Source organism: Podarcis erhardii, assembly GCF_964252035.2.
Source record: "Podarcis erhardii genome assembly, chromosome: 3".
In the NCBI taxonomy this organism is placed as follows: Eukaryota; Metazoa; Chordata; class Lepidosauria; order Squamata; family Lacertidae; genus Podarcis; species Podarcis erhardii.
In genome coordinates, this window is record NC_138507.1 from 63250058 (window position 1) to 63271880 (window position 21823).

The 21823-nt window shown below is 40.9% G+C and overlaps 1 long non-coding RNA gene across 3 annotated transcripts in view; it reads left to right on the top strand.

Moving 5' to 3' along the window:
- Positions 1-21823, top strand: part of LOC309338288 — a 113810-nt gene that overhangs the window by 82590 nt on the left and 9397 nt on the right. The window lies entirely within an intron of this gene.

Sequence of the window (21823 nt, forward strand, 5' to 3'; positions counted from 1 at the left end):
CCTGAGTTGGCCTCATTGCTGTCGCATGATGGGGTTGTGTCCAGTTGGTACACCAGCTCCAAGATGCAGCAGCGATTTGCCTGTCCTTGATCTTCTGTCCAGTGTGGTCCCATAGCTCTCTGAAACTCTACCACTGCCAGTCAGAGTTTGGATTATACTTTTGGCCTGCTGTGCGTGCGTGTGTGTGTGTGTGTGTGTGAGAGAGAGAGAGAGAGAGAGAGAGAGCACGCATGAGAGAGAGAGCACACTTTATAGAACCATCAGATACATGTAAATCAGTCGTTCCCAAACTTCTTATGGGGCCATTGCCACTTTAGTTCCATAAATTCATTCCTAGTGCCCCCTAGGGTCACAACAACAAAATTCTTCAAAACAAAATCAAACATAAAATCAAACAGGATGCTAAAATGGCTATGCTCTTCAAATGACTACCCAAGCTTCCCTGTCCTTTCTCAAGACAGGCACCATACAGGCTTTGGTGAAAGATGACTGCTCCAGCAAGTACATGGAAGGCAATCATCCTTTTCTCCATATAATTCCCCAGGAAGGGACTGGACAGTAGGACATACTGTCACATTCTGGGAGAACTTCAAAAAATTATTTTTTTGATATCGTAGCCACAGAGGAGGCATTAGCTGCTTTTTAAGCACATGTAAAATGTTAAAGAAAGAGGCAGTCTTCAGACCACTGCATAAGTACAATATGGATTCATTCACCAATTGGTTCATTGATTAATTTGCAGAACTGCATTCTGTACATGGATGAAAAATGGGGAGGTTTGTTCCAAAATAAAAAAAGCAGACCAGAGTCCTCCCCATACTCAGTTTGATTCTAGTTTAGGCAATTGGTTTTTTGCCCTCTGTATATTCTTGGGGTTTCTAATAATCCACCACTAGCAAACTACATGGTTTTGCATCTTCCATGTCAGAAAAATCAATTGTTATTATCATTTAATCGATTTCCAAATTGCATATCAAGAATAAAATTATTCCCAAGAATTTAAGCCTGCAGTAAGTAAGCTGAGAGAGGTTCTTATAACTATATTCGGAATTGAACACTGCATTCTGTAAGGCATGAAAGATGGAATGGTAACAATGAATGGCGAAAATGCACAGTGACAAATCATTAAACTAATCCCATAAGAATCCTGGCTGTCACTTTGTACATTTTCTAAATACTTAGAAGACACTGACAGAAGTTTATTAATGGTTTGTCACACTGCTTACATTTCTCAAATGCAAACGCTGCCCTTTCTGGGATTTTGCATGCACCAGATTATCATTTTCATAGCTACATTTTGGAGTAATTGAAATATTACCAGGACAGGCAGAGACTGAGAATAGCTAACAAACTAAAAACCTGTGATTCCTCCCTGAATTTTGTGGCAAAAATAAATGGCAATGTGATGCTCATAAGATTTATTATGGCTGCAATCCTAACCATGTCTACTTAGATGTAAGTTAGGATGAATACTATAACATTTTTTAAAAAACAAAAACCAATTGTGTCCTGTACAGAAAGTCAAAATCAGCCTCTGTCATCCAGCTCAAAAGCTGAAATCCTATCCACACTTACTATGGAGTCAATTCCATTGAATCCAGTGGAATTTCCAAGAAAACTTTATTAGGATTGGGTTGCAACAGCTATGTATTATCCCTTGCAGAAAATTGCTTCCTATTCCACTCAGTATCATCACAGCCAAAAGACAATTCCAGCATCTTCCTCCACTAAGGAATAGGGGAAGTACAACTGGGGCACTGAGGCAGGAGAGCTGCAAAAGCTGCATTTTGGATGTGTTTACCATTTTAGTTTTTCACAAAACCCCTACGACAAACATTAGCATATTAGATGTTCAGATGCTGAAGCACAGCTTACCATGGCAAGAATGTGAGCCCAAGTCTGGCTTGCTTTCTCACCTGCCTTCACCCTCCTCCTCCTCCAGCATCACCATGAGGAGGCATTGGGAAGATTAACCTCAGTTTGTTGTGTTGTCAGAGCTTGAGAAACTGTTAAGCTTGACTTCAGCTTGATTCAAACAAGTAATGGATTATGAAGCTGGGTGGTTTAAACAAGCCATCATTTAGATTAACCACAATTTAGGGTTTGGACAACATGCTAAACTGTGGTTAATCAAAACCGGAAGCAAAAACCTTCATGTGGCCATACTGTGACTCCAGGGCTCATTACTCATACTTTAGCTTGATGTCTAAATGTAGCCATATTCTGTCTCTCACCTAGATTATAGAGTTCTAGGACACAAAACCTCCATGTGAGTTTTAGGGCACTCAGTTTAGTTTAGAAAATAAAAGACTAAAGGTAGATTCGAAAAACACATTCTTTTTTTTACAAAAAGGTGGAATAATTTCTCTTCAACTGAGGATAGCAGACAAAGCAAACAATGCTAAAATGCAATGAAATAAAATGTGAACATAAGGAGGAACTTCTTATATGGTCAAGACAGCGGCAGAATCTTCTTTGTGGGCATTTAAGAAACATTTGAAATAAGTTGTTGTTTCTGTTTTCAGGTGGGGAACATGCTACCCTTCAGGGCAGGGAGTTTGGGCTGCATGATCAATATTGTACTTCTAAATCAATCTAAGCAAATTTTTTAATGAAAGTATAGTATAGTACTATTGATTTCCATAAAACTTGATTCTCGTTATTTAATGTCCTTAGGATCACATTCTTTGATTGATTTATATTATCACTGGGTAAAGTCATATATCAATTTATTATTTGAAAATGAGAGCACTTTCTGTGAGGCTCATTGATTACTAGTCTATAAACTGTTATTTTATAATGGAGTTTAAAATGATTTAATGAGATACATTCTTTATTTCAGAGATGACCAACCTTTCAATGTTAGGCTTTTGATTTTTTAACCGTTGTACAGGGGGAAATTTCAGCAGGAGCTGCTTATCTAGTCACAATCTGCTGCTATTAGAAATGCTGCATTTGCTAAAATCCTCTTTTCTACATAACGAGTGGTCAAAAGTTTAGTTATTCCTATTTTCTTTCCTATTGGAACACCATCTGAGAGAGAGAGAGACTATGAATGAATTGCAAACTGAAATTTTTGTCAGGTTCTAGTACAGTGATAGCCAATATTGTGCCTTTCTGGTGATGTTGAATTCCAACTTCCATTAACCTCAGCCAGGGATGATGGGAGCTGTGGTCCAGCAACATCTGGAAAGCACCTTGTTAGCTACTGTGATCCAGTAACATTTAGTGAATATATTCAGATTAGAGTAAAGCTGAATATTATTTCTCTCCTAACACTTTCAGAGGCCATTGGTCACTTGCAAAAGCTATGAGGGCATTTCCAGTAACTTTAAGAGGGGTCATAAAAAATTGTTAATTTTCAGGGGAAGCTTACTCTTATTAAAAAGCAAACAGCAGAGTTTTGTCTTCCTTAACACCCTCCATCAATTTAGAAAGATGAAGTATTGCTTCCTATCCCAATGGATATAGTAGTCCAGTTGTCCCAATTTGATTCAGGATGACCCAACTGGAACAATTATACATCATGATGTCTTTCCTGGGCCCCTAAGTTGCTATGGCAGTAGGGAACTCACAGAAGGTTTTTTTGGGGGTGGGGTGTGTTTCAAACTCTTCACAGTCCTGCTGGCATTATTGGGATATGACAAGGCGTTAGCTCTGAACTGGACGGGTCATTTCATGGCACATACCAGTATTTAATAATTTAAGTATATATACTTCAGAATTGTTCAAGACACCCAACAAAAATTCTTGATTAAAAAGTTGAATACAACAGAATACAATAGATCCTTCGTGTAACCATAATAATAATAGTTACGATGTAAACTACCCCAGGGCTCCAACATCATGTGGAGTGGGACTAGTCCTCTTGATCCTCTGTAGCACCATATATGATGACACTTAACATTACAAAAGCAAGGGATAAAAAAGCAGGCCATGGTTATTAATGCACAGTGTTGAGACTGCAGTTAGAGGTGGCACAGCCTCTCCAAGTTTCCTCAGTTATTGTAGTGAAATTTTAACTTGGATGGAGTTCCTGGTGATGTGCCTAAGTCATAGTTTCCCTAGTTGGTCAATAGTTTGCCCTTTTCCTAAGGAACATGAAAATCCTGACAGAAAATCAAATAAAAGCAACTAGAGGAATGGGAAACTGAAACTGAAATAAAACATATCCATTCCTTACTTTTTGAACCAGTGTTTTTAACCAGTTTCATAAAGGTAAAGGTAAAGGTAAAGGGAACCCTGACAATTAAGTCCAGTTGAAAATGACTCTGGGGTTGTGGCTCTCATCATGCTTTAAAGGCCGAGGGAGCTGACAGTTTTTCCGGGTCATGTGGCCAGCGAAACCAGAGCAGCGTGGGAGAAACGCTGTTTACCTTCCTGCTGGAGTGGTGCCTATTTATCTACTTGCACTGTGTGCTTTCGAACTGCTAGGTTGGCAGGAACTCGACCGAACAACAGGAGCTCGCCCCGTTGTGGGGATTCGAAGTGCCGACCTTCCAATCGGCAAGCCCAAGGCTCAGTGGTTTAACCCACAGCACCACCCACATCCCTAACCAGTTTCATAGTATAGACCAAATGCTGCAGTGGGAAGACAAGTGGAGATGTGGGATTCTGCGAAATGAAAAATTTCCCCATTGTATTAGAGTTACAGAAACATATGTGAGAAATGACTTTGAGTTGATACTTGGTGAACATATCTCCTTTTCTAGATGGCCAAAGGATTGTACAATGAAGCCAGAAAAGTGAAAACTGGCTCAAGCTCAATCAAGAGAGATATTTTTGTTTGCCAATAAAATTACAGCTGTTTGCTTTTACTGGGACTCTAAACATGTATATATATTTTTTAAAAAAACAAAATGCGAGGAATTGTTTCGTGCCTTGAGAAAGCCTCCACGAACAGTAACATTTTAAGCATATCTTCCGTAAATGTGCTTAAGACTTATCACACACAGAAACACACACAGAGAGAGATTCATAAAACGTGAGTGAGCTGATTTGTGCCAAAATTGAAATTGTTCTGCTTCCAAACTGTTTGAACATTAGGCAAAATATTTGTGTCATGACTATTTAACCTGACTCCATGTGCTGCCAGGACAGACACAGATGGGGAGAAGATAGAGGCTGATGCATTCAGTACCCTCCCAGCCTGAGCAGGGGGCTTTTCCACCTTCTTCTGACTCTTAGGAAGTAACATCTATATCATCAAAATCAGTGGCTACAGAACCAGGCTTCAGTCCTTCAAAATAAACACAGACCACTCTTCCAAGGACATCATGCCAACAGCCATACAGGCCTTGCCAGACTTCAGGGGAAATCATTTCTAGATACAAGGAATGGCTGTGCTTCAAGCTTTGTTTAGGAACTGTTTAGGTTGCAGTGACTAATGTTGATGCCCAAGACTGGTACGAGCTGTAAGTGTTGTCAAACTGATTTGGAATAGTGACCACAACCCTATACAATTCAACATGCATGTAAGTAGAAAGTTATCAAGGAAGTAAAAAAAAATGCTATTTAAAATTAAAGTTGAAAGGGGAAAGCAAGAAAGTGAAAACACTTCAGCATTTTTGGAGACCATTTAAAAATACAGCAATAAAAGCCTTATACCATAAATTAGGAAAGGCATGAACAAGCGAAAAAACCTGCCAGCATGAACACAGTCAAAAAACCAATGACAGGTAAGAAAGACTCCATTAATGAAATGGAAGAGGACAGACAGGAGCAAACCCTGACAAAATAAGTATAAGCTGGTGATAAGTCAAGTCAAAAAGGGAGGGAGGGAGGGGAGAATTTGAGAACCATATTGATAAAAATATTTTTAAAAACCAAAACCTTTTTTAAAAGATCAGCCAGACAAAGAAATTAAATGGTTGTTAAAGGGTAGATTGCAGAAAAGTAATTCTATAGCCTTTGCTAGAGTAAACGTTCTGAACTGCTTTTGTACATAGGAACAATTCATACTTCAGCAATTTTCCTTGAAAATAGCTATAAGTAGATAGGAGTGCTGTGGCATTATGGGCAATATCCAGTTGTGGCAGTCCACTCAGACAACAGCCAGTTTGCTAGCAGGATCCTTGTTCTTAGCGTAGCTAAATCCAGTGAGCATCTTCTCAGAATTGCAAAATATGCTGCTAACCTCTAATACAATAACTATTATTATTTTCAATTACATACTCAGTGACAGTTTTTTAATTTTTTAAAAATTCTAATAATTCTATTTTATTTATAAAACATACAAAAAACACAGAGAATACAACAGCCTCCATATCCTGCACTCATATGCTTCCTGTGGTATCAGGTTGTATGTCCACATATTAGTTTCGAACATTACAAGAAAGAGATGTTTAGAGCATTCAGCATCCAGGAGGCCAAATGGAAACTGGTCACATGCACAAGTTCCAGCTTTGTGAGATGACAAGAAGCCTCTATATCATGAGCCCATGATATCCAAATCTGAAAATATGATTTTGGCTGTTTGTCATCAAGTCCAGTTTCATTGGTATATGAAATAAATAGCTGCTAAATAGCTTTTCTCTTCTTTTTGAGACTTTTATATCATGTTATCTTCTCAGCAAGAGCCAATAGTCAAACATTATACTGTAAATTGATAGTCCATACTTAAGCTTATACAATAGTGCTCTCAAATTTCTTACACTAACAATATGTTGGATTTCACCCTGTGTACTTGGGCTGCTGTCTGTAGGCTTCTCACCTTGTTGCTTCAAAAATACTTTATCACCCTTCTTTTAAAAGCCTCTGTTGTTTGGTAATAATGTTGTGGTTGTTTCCTTAGTCTTGTTCTATCCGAAAATCAATAAAATATGGTTTTAAATAAAGTCTGTGTCTGAGGAATGAACAGAGAATCCTGATGTGGAACATTCCTCTCGCAATTCAAGACAGCAATCAACAGTGTGAGTGAATTTTGCTACTAGGTTGTTGCTGTTGTTGTTTTTCAAAAAACCTTCTTTCTTGCAACAGCAGGCGCTGCCTAGAGTAAGCTGGTAATGTAATCTAGGCCATGTGGGAGAAACCCATAAAGTGCCTTCTTCTTATAACAACATTGCTCTGGTTGCCAGGAGAAGCATCACTGGGATGGAAAAAAGTAGACACAGCATGGCCTCTTTCCATTTGACCTAGATTGTAGGGCATGACTGAAGCAGCGCAGGAGGGGAAGGCAGCGAAGAAGCTCTGGTAGCACAAAAACAAGGCTGACAACCACTCAGCACAAGGGTTGTGTTCCCTCTTCCAGGAACCACATGCTAGTGCTGGCTGGAGCCAGTGGCAGAAGAAGACGAGCAATCGTACTTTTGTATATAGTTGGTCAGTTCCTACATACACTCACACACCCATCTCTAGCCTCTATCCAGGGAAGCAAGAGCTATTGTCAGAGTTGAAAGACACATCCCAGCCAAGCAAAACCACTCAGAGAGGGTATGACACAGGGGCAGGAGGAAATGCAGCTGGAGAGGGATTAAGGCTGGGGAGTCCCAGTGGCCAGGCAGTTAGGCTTTGGGGGGCCACATAGGGACCCCAGGCCTGAGGTTCCGCATCCCTGCAACTAAAAGTAACATCAGGAGGGCCTCCAAAATTCTGTTCCTCCTGAAAATCTCAGAAGCTACCTGCTGTGAAATATATAGGAATGCCAGGGCCACGTGGAGAGCTGGTTTCCTGGCTTTCTTGAGTCTTGGCTGACTAGGCTGAAATAAATAAATTGAAAAATGAGAGATGATCCAAGCTAGCTCATCCCAGCCACACTCACTGGTGATTTCATTGTTTTAATTTTCCTACCCTCTGCTAGGAAATAGAATGAAAAGTTGATGCATTTCAATCCCTTTCTCTTTCTCTCTCACACACATACATTAAAATCACAGTACTGTATCACCAGATAGGTGGTGGTGATATTCCTTATTAAAACACAAATACTGTAATTACAGTTTATATGTGATTATCCTGAGTCTGCACAGAATGACTTTAAACAGCCAAACAGCCATTAATTTTACTGTTCAAAGAGACGCTCATAATCTTTTAAAAATGTCATATAAAATATTCATTTCCAAATGCCCTACGGTGATTTTGGAATTTATTTAAAGTGGGCTGTTGATAGCTCTTTTATAAATAAGCAATTACAGTACACTAAAAATATCATGGCCCATCACATTATACATTCTATAATTTCATGGATGAAAGGCCTAAAGCTGATCTGCATAAATGTGGTGTGCCTCTCAGCAGGTGAAGGGTTTGATTGCACATGATAATCAGAGTTATTATTTATAGTAACCATTTATACCTGTTATTTATTAAAATGCTGTAAATCGTATATTGATTTCTTGCAGGAAGTCACCATGGTTTGGCTGAAAAGTAAGCATACTAGTACTTCAGTACTTTTCATGTTCATGTCCATGCCGCTAGTCTGAGCCTAGTTTTGAACCCATAATAGATTAAGATTGTTTTTAAAAAGTTAGCAGAGCAGAGATTTCATTAAAATAAGGCAGGGATTGCATGCCACTTTCACTGACAGGTGCTTTCTCAAGTGATAATAGATTATATATGGTGTGCTACTGTTCAATGTGCTTCTGTTTGATAATTTAATTTATGAGATTTGTGTACCAAACTCAGGACATATCAAATCCTCCTGGGATGTTGCATTGGCCCTCTTATCACAACTCTTTTAACTTTCCTCAGAATTATTCAGATTAGGATAATGATGATTATCTGTGCATGAACATGCTGCAAATTTCACTTCAGGTGAAATCTGGTGATCCCTGTAGGATCCTCTTAATACATCCTGAGAGTCTCGTAGGCACTTTTTAAACTTCCTTCCTTCTTCTCAGTTTCCCAAAAATTCCCAAATGTATAACTTTGAAAATGTTCCTTTACATGAGGAGTATAGACCTGTTTGGCCCAAATGCTACATTGGGAGTTGACCAGCCATCCGAGATCTGCATGCCAGTGGTGGGCAGGGCCAAAGTGGACAACACACGTGCATTTTTGTGTGTGCCCACACTCCCCTCCCTCACACAGACCCCCAACATCTATGCTCACCACACATACATACCGTATAAAACACTCTCTTTTTAATGCAGCATACATACAGACTAAACACTCTCGTTTGGTAGGGTTGCCCTATGTCTGGGTTTTTGTTCTTTGTAATATGGTGACCCTAAAAAGGAGTCACATTGCCACTGAGTAATCAATGAGAAAGAGGACCCAGCATTGCAAGTGGCAGCTTAGAGAACAGCTTAGAATACAGGCATTCACAGACTAAGGCCAACCTCATCAGATGAAAGAACTTTGAGAGGTGTGACTTTTTCTGGCACATGTACTGCAGTAAAAGAAGGCACCACCAGGCCAAACCTCTCCTTGCCATTCAGCTGTCAAAAGCAAAAGAGAACTCTACAAGGGAAAAGTGCATGCCAGTATGTTTTTTTAATTAAAATATATATATATACCTGTTATAGTCAAGTAATTTAAAAACATGAGTGTCCTATTTCAGGCAAGGTATTGGGGCCTAACTCAAGAGAATCAGGTAAACTGTGTTTATCACACAATTTCAGGAACAATGGTCCGATCAATCAAATTCAAGCAAACTTATTAGGCACACAAATTGCAATTACATTTTGTTAATCAGTAGGGTCTATTATTATTATTAATATTTAATGGGAATGATTGGAACTGAAGAAGACAATGATGAGTTGGCATTGTATGTCTTTGCTTTCTTTCAACAAAATGTTCCTTGTGTGCTCTTCTGAGAAGAATACAGTCATGCTTTGACATGAAAAGGGATCTATTGTCAATGAGCTATGCAATCTATTCACTCCCTTATTGTAAGGCCTTCTCACATTTGCTACAAAGAGGCATTTTCCCCCGCTAGACCAATCCAAATGCCCTGCAAGCTTCTGACTGCTGCCTTGTTGTGGCACGCTGTGAATCCCATGACTTTTGCTGCTGCTGCTGAGCAATATGGAAGCTTCTCTGCATGCGTGACCTCCAGACAAAGTTCAGGAGGTAATGAAAGCTCTGGTCACGATGAACCTGATGACATTTCCTTAGAATGAAGCATTTGAAGACACTTGGCCAGTCTATTACCAGAACCTCAAATCTGATCAACAGCCCAGTTTGATCTAGAATATTAATGAGTATTTAGTGTATTTATGAGTCACCCTAGAAACCCCTCCCACCCCAGAAGCTTATAGAATTAAGCTTCTTTAGTGTCATTTATTTACTTCAGTTCGTCAAAATGTGGCTCAGATGCAAGTTCTTGGACCCCACTGGATTCTGGGCTGGTTTGCTGCAGTGTTTTGCCACATGTGCAAATGACTGCTTTAGACAACTCAAAAGCAAACCACTGTACATAAATCTAACCTATGTTACTTCTGACCATGAGCACACAATGAGGCAGATCGGGTGGCAGGGGGGCATTTAAATCTGGGACACCCATTTGATCAATTGACTTTGTAGCTGGCTGCAGTGCATCCTGGATTCACAGTGTGCCAGTTTTTGAGTGTATGACTTTGTCCTAAATTGGAGTTATACAGAGCATACCTAAGCCAATTCTTTGAAAGAAGTTGTCCCTTGATAAATTTAAGGCAAGAGCACAATACAATGCAGCTTGACATGCCTAAATTGCTCTCAAACCCCAGGTGTGTTTCCTTAGCCATGCACTAAAGAAGTTTCTGCATGTTGCTCAAAGTAGAAAATTAGGTCAAATTCAATGGCATGTGTGTTGTGTATGAAACCTACAGTGCTTATACACACACACTAGGGGTAATGTAAGTTGAGCAGTTAATGTGCATAACAACCAGTCATTATGCACATTCCCCAGGCCTTGTGTACACTTCATTAAAAAGGAATGCACACGTTTTTGTCAATACAGATATTCTCCAATGTTGTTGTTGTTTAGTTGTTTGGTCGTGTCCGACTCTTCGTGACCCCATGGAGCAGAGCACACCAGGCACTCCTGTCTTCCACTGCCTCCCGCAGTTTGGTCAGGCTCATGTTTGTAGCTTCGAGAACACTGTCCAACCATCTCACCCTCTGTCGTCCCCTTCTCCTTGTGCCCTCCATCTTTCCCAACATCAGGGTCTTTTCCAGGGAGTCTTCTCTTCTCATGAGGTGGCCAAAGTATTGGAGCCTCAACTTCACGATCTGTCCTTCCAGTGAGCACTCAGGGCTGATTTCCTTAAGAATGGATACGTTTGATCTTCTTGCAGTCCATGGGACTCTCAAGAGTCTCCTCCATCACCATAATTCAAAAGCATCAATTCTTCGGCGATCAGCCTTCTTGATGGTCCAGCTCTCACTTCCATACATCACTACTGGAAAAACCATGGCTTTAACTATACGGACCTTTGTTGGCAAGGTGATGTCTCTGCTTTTTAAGATGCTGTCTAGGTTTGCCATTGCCTTTCTCCCAAGGAGCAGGCGTCTTTTAATTTTGTGACTGCTGTCACCATCTGCAGTGATCATGGAGCCCAAGAAAGTAAAATCTCTCACTGCCTCCATTTCTTCCCCTTCTATTTGCCAGGAGGTGATGGGACCAGTGGCCATGATCTTCGTTTTTTTGATGTTGAGCTTCAGACCATATTTTGTGCTCTCCTCTTTCACCCTCATTAAAAGGTTCTTTAATTCCTCCTCACTTTCTGCCATCAAGATTGTGTCATCTGCATATCTGAGGTTGTTGATATTTCTTCCGGTGATCTTAATTCCAGGTTGGGATTCATCCAGTCCAGCCTTTCGCATGATGAATTCTGCATATAAGTTAAATAACCAGGGAGACAATATACAGCCTTGTCGTACTCCTTTCCCAATTTTGAACCAATCAGTTGTTCCATATCCAGTTCTAACTGTAGCTTCTTGTCCCACATAGAGATTTCTCAGGAGACAGATGAGGTGATCAGGCACTCCCATTTCTTTAAGAACTTGCCATAGTTTGCTGTGGTCGACACAGTCAAAGGCTTTTGCATAGTCAATGAAGCAGAAGTAGATGTCTTTCGGGAACTCTCTAGCTTTCTCCATAATCCAGCGCATGTTTGCAATTTGGTCTCTGGTTCCTCTGCCCTTTCGAAATCCAGCTTGCACTTCTGGGAGTTCTCGGTTCACATACTGCTTAAGCCTGCCTTGTAGAATTTTAAGCAAAACCTTGCTAGCGTGTGAAATGAGTGCAATTGTGCGGTAGTTGGAGCATTCTTTGGCACTGCCCTTCTTTGGGATTGGGATGTAGACTGATCTTCTCCAATCCTCTGGCCACTGCTGAGTTTTCCAAATTTGCTGGCATTTTGAATGTAGCACCTTGACAGCATCATCGTTTAAAATTTTAAATAGTTCAGCTGGAATATCATCACTTCCACTGGCCTTGTTATTTGCAGTGCTTTCTAAGGCCCATTTGACTTCACTCTCCAGGATGTCTGGCTCAAGGCCTTGGCAAATCTGCACATCTTGATGGCATTTTGTGTATTCTCCAGGCAGAATGCCTGATCAGTGCACAGAGTTTTTAAAAAATACCGTTTTCTACCTCTAGTTCAGAGAGTCTGTGCCTCTCTACATGCTTCCTCTGGCCCACTAACCAATCTTACAAAATACTCAACTGCTGATCATGTTGAGCACATCCATGTTATTTAATCCCAGAAAAAAATCCACTTGTGGGCATCTTAATGCAGAAAATTGCAGAGTAAAGTGATGAAATTTGTAAAAATTACAGGAGTGTCGAATTAAAGTGGCAAATGTCTTTCCTGCTGTATTCATGGCGGAATCATGGGGGAGCAGCAGAAAAGGTGGGGGAATAATGACATTGCATACCCTTGTGCAGTGCCCCAAAACTCACTTTTTGGGGGTGGGGGCAGAATCACAGTAAAATATTGTGTGAGATCACGGTGTCCAATATGGCCACTGTTCTCTTGCAAGAAAAAACTGGAAGATGGCATCTCAGAATTTGCCGTTGCAGTGTTGGAGGGGTGACATTTTCCAGTGGTGTTTGTTATTGTGTCACACCATGCCCACTGAAGGGACGCGGGTGGCACTGTGAGACTTGCCAATCAGAAGGTCGGCGGTTCGAATCCCCGCAACGGGGTGAGCGCCTGTTGCTCGGTCCCTGCTCCTGCCAACCTAGCAGTTCGAAAGCATGTCAAAAGTGCAAGTAGATAAATAGGTATTGCTCTGGTGGGAAGGTAAACGGCGTTTCCGTGCGCTGCTCTGGTTCGCCAGAAGCAGCTTAGTCATGCTGGCCACATGACCCGGAAGCTGTACGCCGGCTCCCTCGGCCAATAAAGTGAGATGAGCGCCGCAACCACAGAGTCGGTCACGACTGGACCTAATGGTCAGGGGTCCCTTTACCTTTACGTTTATGCCCACTGATGTGAACAAAATTTAGTACAGTGTGCCAGTATCAAAACCCCATCTTCCTACAACACAGCAGGTACTGTGGTGTGAAAAACACATTAGAAAATGGGACTAGCATTATAATCAGGAAAACTAATGCAACATTCCCCACATCTGACTATACACAGAAACTAAGGAGAAGAAAGTTGAGTAGCAGTGCTACCCCTTGGATTGGTTGTAAATAGAAAGGTTGGGATTGGCTTAAGGCAGAGTGAGACTGGTGGGGCAGTGCCCCCTATACTCTAGTGGAGCAGCCCTCAGTGACCACAACCTGGCTGCTGGCACAGTCAGGCAAACCCACCACATTTCCCCAAGGCTGCAAGAAATATCCCAGCACAAATGTTTATGATCAAACTGTCGGTTAAACCAAATCAAGCTGTAAGGCAAAAGAGGGCATTTTTTTAAAAATGGTAATAATAAAGCAGCAACATAAATGAATGCAACAACAGTTCTGCTTTGAATGTCTCTGCTGTTTGTTCACAAATGCATTTCCACATTATTTCGTTCCATTGGCATGCATTTACCAAAGCCCTATTGCAAGAAAAGATGATGTGGGAGTTCTACCCAGGGACTGAAAGAATAATAATAAAAAAAAGGTATTCCCCACCCCCATTCCTTTCTTTTAACATTTCATGGCAGAGAACAAACAAAAAAGGCTGGAGCTCAGGTGGGAGGTTATTTATCAAGAGGGTATTTGTAATAAGCATGAGAGAAGTGTCAGCTTGGAGAAAGGGGAATAATAACTGAATAGAAGATTGAATGCTTTCTCCTGAAAACATTGATAAGTGGTAGCTGAAAATAATAAAAAAGGGAACAGATGCACACATATAAACAGACAGAAAACTGAAAAATGTTCCCTGTGTAAATGAGAATGGAAAAGGCTGGGGGGGGGCGTAGCCCACCCAATATAGAGCTCCTTTTATCCCAACCTACATTAGCAATATCTCCTAGTTATTCTAATTCACTGTGCAACCTCCATCCCCAGTCAGCATACCAGCCGTGCATGGTAGAGTACTAGTGGCTTGAGAAACCTTGACTTTTTCTGCCTCCTTATAATTTGATTTAAGACTTTTCTCCTATCTCCTTTCAAAACCTATACAGACACCACTGAAGACCACTTCTTCAGCTCTTATTGTATGTCCTCCTTTGCTGGTATAGTGAGTGTCTGCACCAGTGTTGGTGACTAAAAGGAATGTGTAGTATTTGTAGGGAGATGTTCCACATCATTGTGCATGGCCTAAGGTTTATAGCTGTGATGGCCCTGTTAGTGCCATCCCCATGGAAACAGTTTTTGATGGTCATCATCTGGGGGAGGCCCTGAACTTTTCCTCTCAACATTTGTAGCATTTGTGAATATTCCATTCTACCAAAGCAGTTTAATTAGTGATAAGCATGTGTGTATATGTGATTCACAGCTGTCATCTATAATAAAATAAAGCTGTCAATTTGGAAAACATAGCAATGAGATAGCTATGGGAGCTAGAAATTGACTCTATTTCTAAATTAAAGCTGGGATTGATGGCATGTCCTGGATAAACATGGATGAAAGTGGATCTGAAGTCATACACTAAGTATTTTCTCTGTGGTGTCTTTGTATTAAACAGTAGTCTTGCTCTTTTTGTAGCTGAGGCATACCCAAAATTCCATTCTGTCTGACTGCAGTGGGGGGGGGTCCTACCTACAGACTGACCCAACAAAAGATAACAAACTAGGGGTATATTTTATATCCCTTGGTATCATCGTCTCTTATTTCTGTGGTGTTTTTTAGATGATAAGGATGAGTGATAAGTGCTGCAAAATATCAGCGCTTCCACAACACAGAAAGGAAATCAAAAGAGGCATAAGACAATAAAGTATGAGACATGTATGATCATGCAGCAAAAGAAGCATTTAGAAGATTTAGTTTGGAGAAATGGTGGGTAAGAGGTGACATGACAGAAGTTTATAAAACTATGCATGGCATGGAGACAGTGTCTCAGGAGAAGTTATGCTCCCTCTCTCATAACACTATAGCTCATGCACAACCAGTGAAGCTGAATGTTGAAAGATTCAGGGCAGATAAAAGAAAGAAGTTCTGCATGCAGCACATGATTAAACTATGGAACTCCCTCCCTCAGGAAGAAGAGACGGCTACCAACTTGGATGGCTTTGCACAAATTCATGGAGGATAAGGCTATCAGTAGCTACTAGCCATGATGGCTCTGCTTTGCCTTCATAGTTGGAAGCAGCAATGTTTCTGAATACCACTTGCTGGAAACCATAGGAGGGAAGAGTGCTCTTGTGCTCAGGTTCTGCTTGTCAGATTCCCAAACAACAACAACAACAACAACAACAACAACTTACTATTTATAACTGCCCATCTGGCTGGGTTTCCCCAGCCACTCTGGGTGACTCCCAACAGAATATTAAAAACACAATAAAACATCAAACATTAAAAGCGTCCCTAAACAGGGCTGCCTTCAGATGTCTTCTAAAAGTCAGATAGTTGTTTATTTCCTTGACATCTGATGGGATGGTGTTCCACAGGGCGGGTGCCACTACTGAAAAGGCCCTCTGCCCAGTTCCTTGTAACCTCACTTCTTGCAGGGAAGAAACCGCCAGAAGGCCATCAGTGCTGGACCTCAGTGTCCGGGCTGAATGATGGGGGTGGAGATGCTCCTTCAGGTATATGAATCTGGTTGGCCATTGTGAGAACAGGATGCTGAACTAGATGGGCCACTGGCCTGATCCAGCATGCTCTGCTTATGCTCTTAAGTGAGAGGGAAAATATGGGTTGGAAGGAGAAAATTGGTGTGGTGCACTAAAGGAGAATGAAATACAAGAAATAATAGATGAAAAACACAATATTTATTCTTAGATTCCACCAGCTGAGAAATGGCAGAAATGACACTGGAACTTGAGATATGGTGCCAGCATGAAAGATGCACCAATGGAGCTGCCCAAATATGCTGGCAGAATGTTCAGCCAATGGGAGTTGTGTTCTACTGACAAAGATGCACCAATGGAGTTGCCCAATATTCTGGCAGAATGTTCAGCCAATGGGTGTTGTGTTCTGCTCCCAAAGATGCACCAGCAGAATGGCCAAAATGCATTGGAGTTGCGGATGGAACTTGAATGTCACAGGAGAAAAGTATAGTTGCACATATTGTACTTACGCACACAGTCTGGGAGTGAGACTGCTTGGTCTAGGGTTGGTGCAAAGTTTTGTTACTTTCCATGGGGAAAGTATTATGGGTCTCATGAGCGGGAAAGGGGCTTTCACAGGAAGCAATATAATGCTCACCCCTAACAAGCTCTTTGAAGAAAAATCTACTGGACGGCCCAGCATCATGCTTTCATCAGAACTGCTGTTTTCACCCCTGCCCTGCAACAATACAGTGGTACCTCGGGTTACATACACTTTAGGTTACATACGCTTCAGGTTACATACGCTTCAGGTTACAGACTCCGCTAGCCCAGAAATAGTGCTTCAGGTTAAGAACTTTGTTTCAGGATGAGAACAGAAATCGTGCTCTGGTGGCGCAGCAGCAGCAGCAGCAGCAGGAGGCCCCATTAGCTAAAGTGGTGCTTCAGGTTAAGAACAGTTTCAGGTTAAGAACGGACCTCCGGAACGAATTAAGTACTTAACCCGAGGTAGCACTGTATAGGTATTTATGCTGCTAAAAAGGGAGCAGAGAGATCTGAGATCTGCAATGCTCATACAAATCTGAGCATTCCAAAGCATTTATTGGTTCATCATGTGTGTAGATGTTTCGGTGGGCCAGAGAAACTCTTTTATGAAGATTTGGCTGGACCACACTAATGAACAAGCCAAGCTAACGAAACAGGTCATTCCCTGACAGGGTTGTCTTGGAATTATCTCTTCATTATGTTGCTAAGATTGATTAGGAATTAACATGTATAGAAGGCGTATTATCAGCTGATGGAGAAGTCATGTTTTCTTGCCCTATCAACCAGACAAGGTCAGCCAAATATTTGGGAATTAGCCTTCATGCTGGAAGATTGCCAGTTGTTTAAAGCAGTATCACCAAGGTGTTTGTAATAATCTCTACTGAAGATATATTTATTGTGAGGCAAGGCTTTCAGTATCTGCATAAATTGTAGGTTTCTGACTGCATCTGGAACTTCTTTCTGTGGAACAATCATATGAAAAAAGAAGCAATAAAATTCAATTGGCTAAGGAAAATAAGGGAGAAAATGAGATAAATCGGAAGCAGATAATAGCCTAATCTGTCAAATTCTATTAAGTGGGGGTATTTATGACTAGAAATCTGAAGCATGCGGTTTGGATTTATAAGAAGGTAAAACTGGTAATGGTGGCCAGATCTCTCAGTACAAAATATCCTTTAATGAAAGACTTTGAAGTTGCTTTCACTTTAAACTAGTTCCATTCTCTTTCCTTTTAATATGGACTAAATGTTCTCTGATCTATGTTCCAGATTTTAAAAGCTTAAACACAAAATAATTTTGTTGAAATGAAGAGTTTAATATTCTTTCTTTCTTTCTTTCTTTCTTTCATCAACATGGAATCTGGATCAACTAACACTTGATAACGGATATTTTGTGCAGATTTTTTTCTTCATTTTTTTTTTTTTTTTTGCATTTGATATTGTAATTATGTTAGTAAATTTAGCCATTTTAAAGGCTTCAATATACCCAGTTACCTGGGACTATATTGAACCCAGTGGGATTAACTTCTAAGTAGACATGCATATGAATTCTCAGTTAACAATCTTTCTGCAGAGGAAACTAATAAAGAGATGTGATCCTCGTTATAAAATAAGATATTTTGAATAAAGGAACTATTGAAATAATCTGTCCATCACAACCAGAGCACACCTTACCAGCTAGCAGTTCTGCTTGGCCTCCATGCCTCTCAGTAGGGCATCACCAACCATCCCCACATTTTCCTCCTCTTACTGCAGGTGATGAGCAAGTTTTAGGTTTTAGATGAGTAAATAACTTTTCAAGAGGACAAGACTTCAAATTGTGGGACTAACAGCACTTAGAGCCATTGGATGAACGGGAATATTTTTACCCTCCTAAAATTAGCAGAAATGCCTAAATATCTTGCTCGACACTTCACAGATGGCAATATTAAACTTGGTAACTTCTTTATAACACTGAGTTATTAGGTGTCACTCTATTCAAGGTCAATGAATTCATTTGCTATCTAATTTGAATGTGACGTGATCTAGCTGCCATTGAAGTTAATGTTCCTTGATTAATAGCAGCTGAAAAGCCTTTTCTTCTCCTCTTGAAAAGACCCTTCCATTTATGGTATTTGGAAGCCATGAAACGTAAAATGCTCAATGCATGAGTTTAATGCATGCAGTGCTTCTGCTTAGCATAGAGGTGGTATGGCGTAGTGGAGAAGGCTTGCCTTGGGCTCAGGAGCCTTGTCCATTCATCCATGAAACTCACTGTGTGGCCTTGGGAAAATCACCATTCTTAGTCTATTCTTCTTCATAGTGTAGTAGCTGTGAGAATAAAGCAGGATAATTATGTGGGATGCATACAAAGGTGCCCTTCCTTGAATGGAAGCAATCACTCCATTTCATTTACAGGTGGGAGCCTTCCATTTGTGACCTGGAATCAGTAGAGACTTTCTATGAACTTAGATTGGGTGAGTTTCCTCTTTCCCCTGCAGCCCCCTGTGACATCTCCCAAGCTGTTATGGGAGAAAAAAGGGTTTTGGGGGTATGTTGTGGTCTGAGGCTGTGAAGGGGAAGCTGAGACTCAATGGCATTCTGCTCCATGAGTAGATTTCTACTTATGGAATGCTGGTTCCCACCTCATGTGAGCTGCCCTGTGGACCTTGGACAAAGCGTGGGATACAAATGTGATGAATGTATTGAATTTAATCCTGACATGTGTCTACTGCATCAATGTCCAAAAAGGTTTCAGGCATTGAGCATTTCTATCAACATGCATTTACAGGCCACTTCCTGACACTTCTGAAACCATACCAAGTGACACAAAGCATCAAAGTGTCTGGAGAAGGACCTGGAAGTCAGCTGTGTTCCATGTGGGCTTAAAAGTTAACATTAATATAGCTGTCCTATGAGATGCAAATGTGTTGCTTTGGGTTTTCCATGGAAAAGTAAAGTAGGGTATCATTAAATGTAGGAGGCTTCATCTTTAATCATTGTTTAAATGAAGTAGTTTATGTCAGAGTGATAAAAATGAAATCCCCTCTTCCTCACAGCTATTAAACTTATAGGAGCTCCATCTTACTTGGATAGTGCTGTTCTTGCACTATATGTCCACCTGCATTTAAAGTCCAGATATTTTGAAGATCAGCAAGGCACAATGTAAGGACCTTCCTTGTGAATAAGGACTAGCATTTATCAGAATTCTTACCAAAAGCAGTATATCATCATTTGTCATTGAGAGATCAACATAAAATACCAGTTATCCATGAACTTGTTTCTACTGTTGTGCTGTAAACACTTAAAAAAAAAAAAAAAACTATCTCAAGATATAACATTTTCTCCCTGTCTGCACCTGCTTCTCTTTTCCCTTTTTCCTATCGCCATCAGAACAGGTAAAGAAAGGACTAGCAAACCTGCCCAGGAGTCACTGCAGAATTCTGACATGTATCCATGAGTGCCATGCATGTGTTGATACAGCACATCTTTGCTAACACATGGCTTATCTTTGAGTTGGGCTCTCAATTAATTGGCCTTTCTGCTTTGCAAAACTGGCTACAATTCATGTCAATGAGGAGTTTGGCTTCCTTTCCTCTTTAGAATATCAACATAACTTGTAGTTTGTAGACAATTACATTGTATGACAGAGGTTTACGCTGCTAAGACTTATTAGCTTTTTATTACATTACCTGTGGGAAGGAATCACAGTTCAGTGGCAGAGTACAGGCTTGGCATCCCAAGTTAAAAAACACCAATTCATGGGTGATGGGAAAGATCACTTTGTGCTTGAGACCTTGGAGAGCCTCTTGCAGTCTAAGGAAGCAATAGTGATATAGCTGGATCATACCTTCCAACATTAATTGCTTTCCGCCCTGAAGATTCCAGCCAAGCTGTCTGCTAAAAGCCCTCCCATTTCCGAAGTTTGGCTAGCATTTTCTGGCAGGCAGGTAATCTACACAACCTACGGTTGGAAGCCCTCATTTGAGTACCTGCCCTTGCAACCTGCTACCTGGCCCAGGAAAGCTCCACAGTGGCCTTAGAATGACAGCTTCTGTTTCCTTTGGGTTCACTCTGATGCTGAAGCCCCTTCTCTGACCCTTTTTGGACAGACTATATAAGGAACTATAGGTATCAAATTGAAGTATCACATTCAGTCCACTGAATTCCATATCTCCTCTCTTGCCTGAAGAACCCCTGTGCAGCCATATTTGGCTATGTATCACCTCATCTCTCTCTATCCATTTCTTCCTGGCCTTCTTGGGCTTCTGTCCGTGCCTGCATTGATCCAGTTTTTTGAGAGTTGATGCTGGAGAAGCAGAGAGCGGTCAGGGTTCCTCCCCCATGGCCCAGACAACTCCAGTGACATGGAAAGGAATGGTGCTGCTGTGGCTCATGACACTAGCAGACAGGAAGGTGCTTTGCATCAAGAGAAATTGGTCCATTGCAGACCCTTCCAGTGTCCCTATTTTCCAGGGATATCCCTGATTTAGAGAAGTCATCCCAGTTTCTGATCTGATCCCATAATGTCCCGCTTTTCCTTAGGATGTCCCTATTTTCATTGGAGAAATGCCAGAAGGTATGGAGTTATCCAACCCACAGTCTGAAGGCAATCCTGAATACGGAAGGTTTTTAAAAATGTTTGATGTTTTATTATGCTTTTATATATGTTGGAAGCTGCCCAGAGTGCTGGGAAAACCCAATAAGATGTGTGGGGTATAAACAGTAAAATTATCATTATGGAATGGGACATCCCTATTTTCATCAATTCAAAGGCAAGCAGAGATACTTTTAGACAAAGAAGAATGAAGAGCTTAGAGGTCCCGAAACACCAGCTTAGTGTGAAAGTGAACAAAGGGTGAAGTGGCTGTCTCTACTTTTCTAAATAAGAGTGCTTGACTGCAAGTAGGTGTTTTTCCCTGCTAGCTGGCAGGTCACACAAGATCTCAGGGCACTGCAGAGAGTTGGGGTAGGTAACCCTTGGGATCTCCTCCAGCTCTACAGCTCTACAGTGCTATGATTCTGTGATTCTAGGGCTCTCAGTAACCAACTGATAAGTCTTAAGGTGCTGTCTGGATTGCATATGGGGAATTTTGAGTTTATGCACTTCCAAGAGCAATATAAAATGAGACAAAGAGGTCCAGGCCATTCCCTTGTCTATCTCAATAGAGGGTGGTGACTAGTCTTGAAAACACAGCCAATCCTCGATTGCCAAGCCTTGCTAGCTAATGTTGCAGATATTAAGGCTATTCTGAGCCAATATGATAATATGGAGATATAATTGTGCTATCTGGAAATAG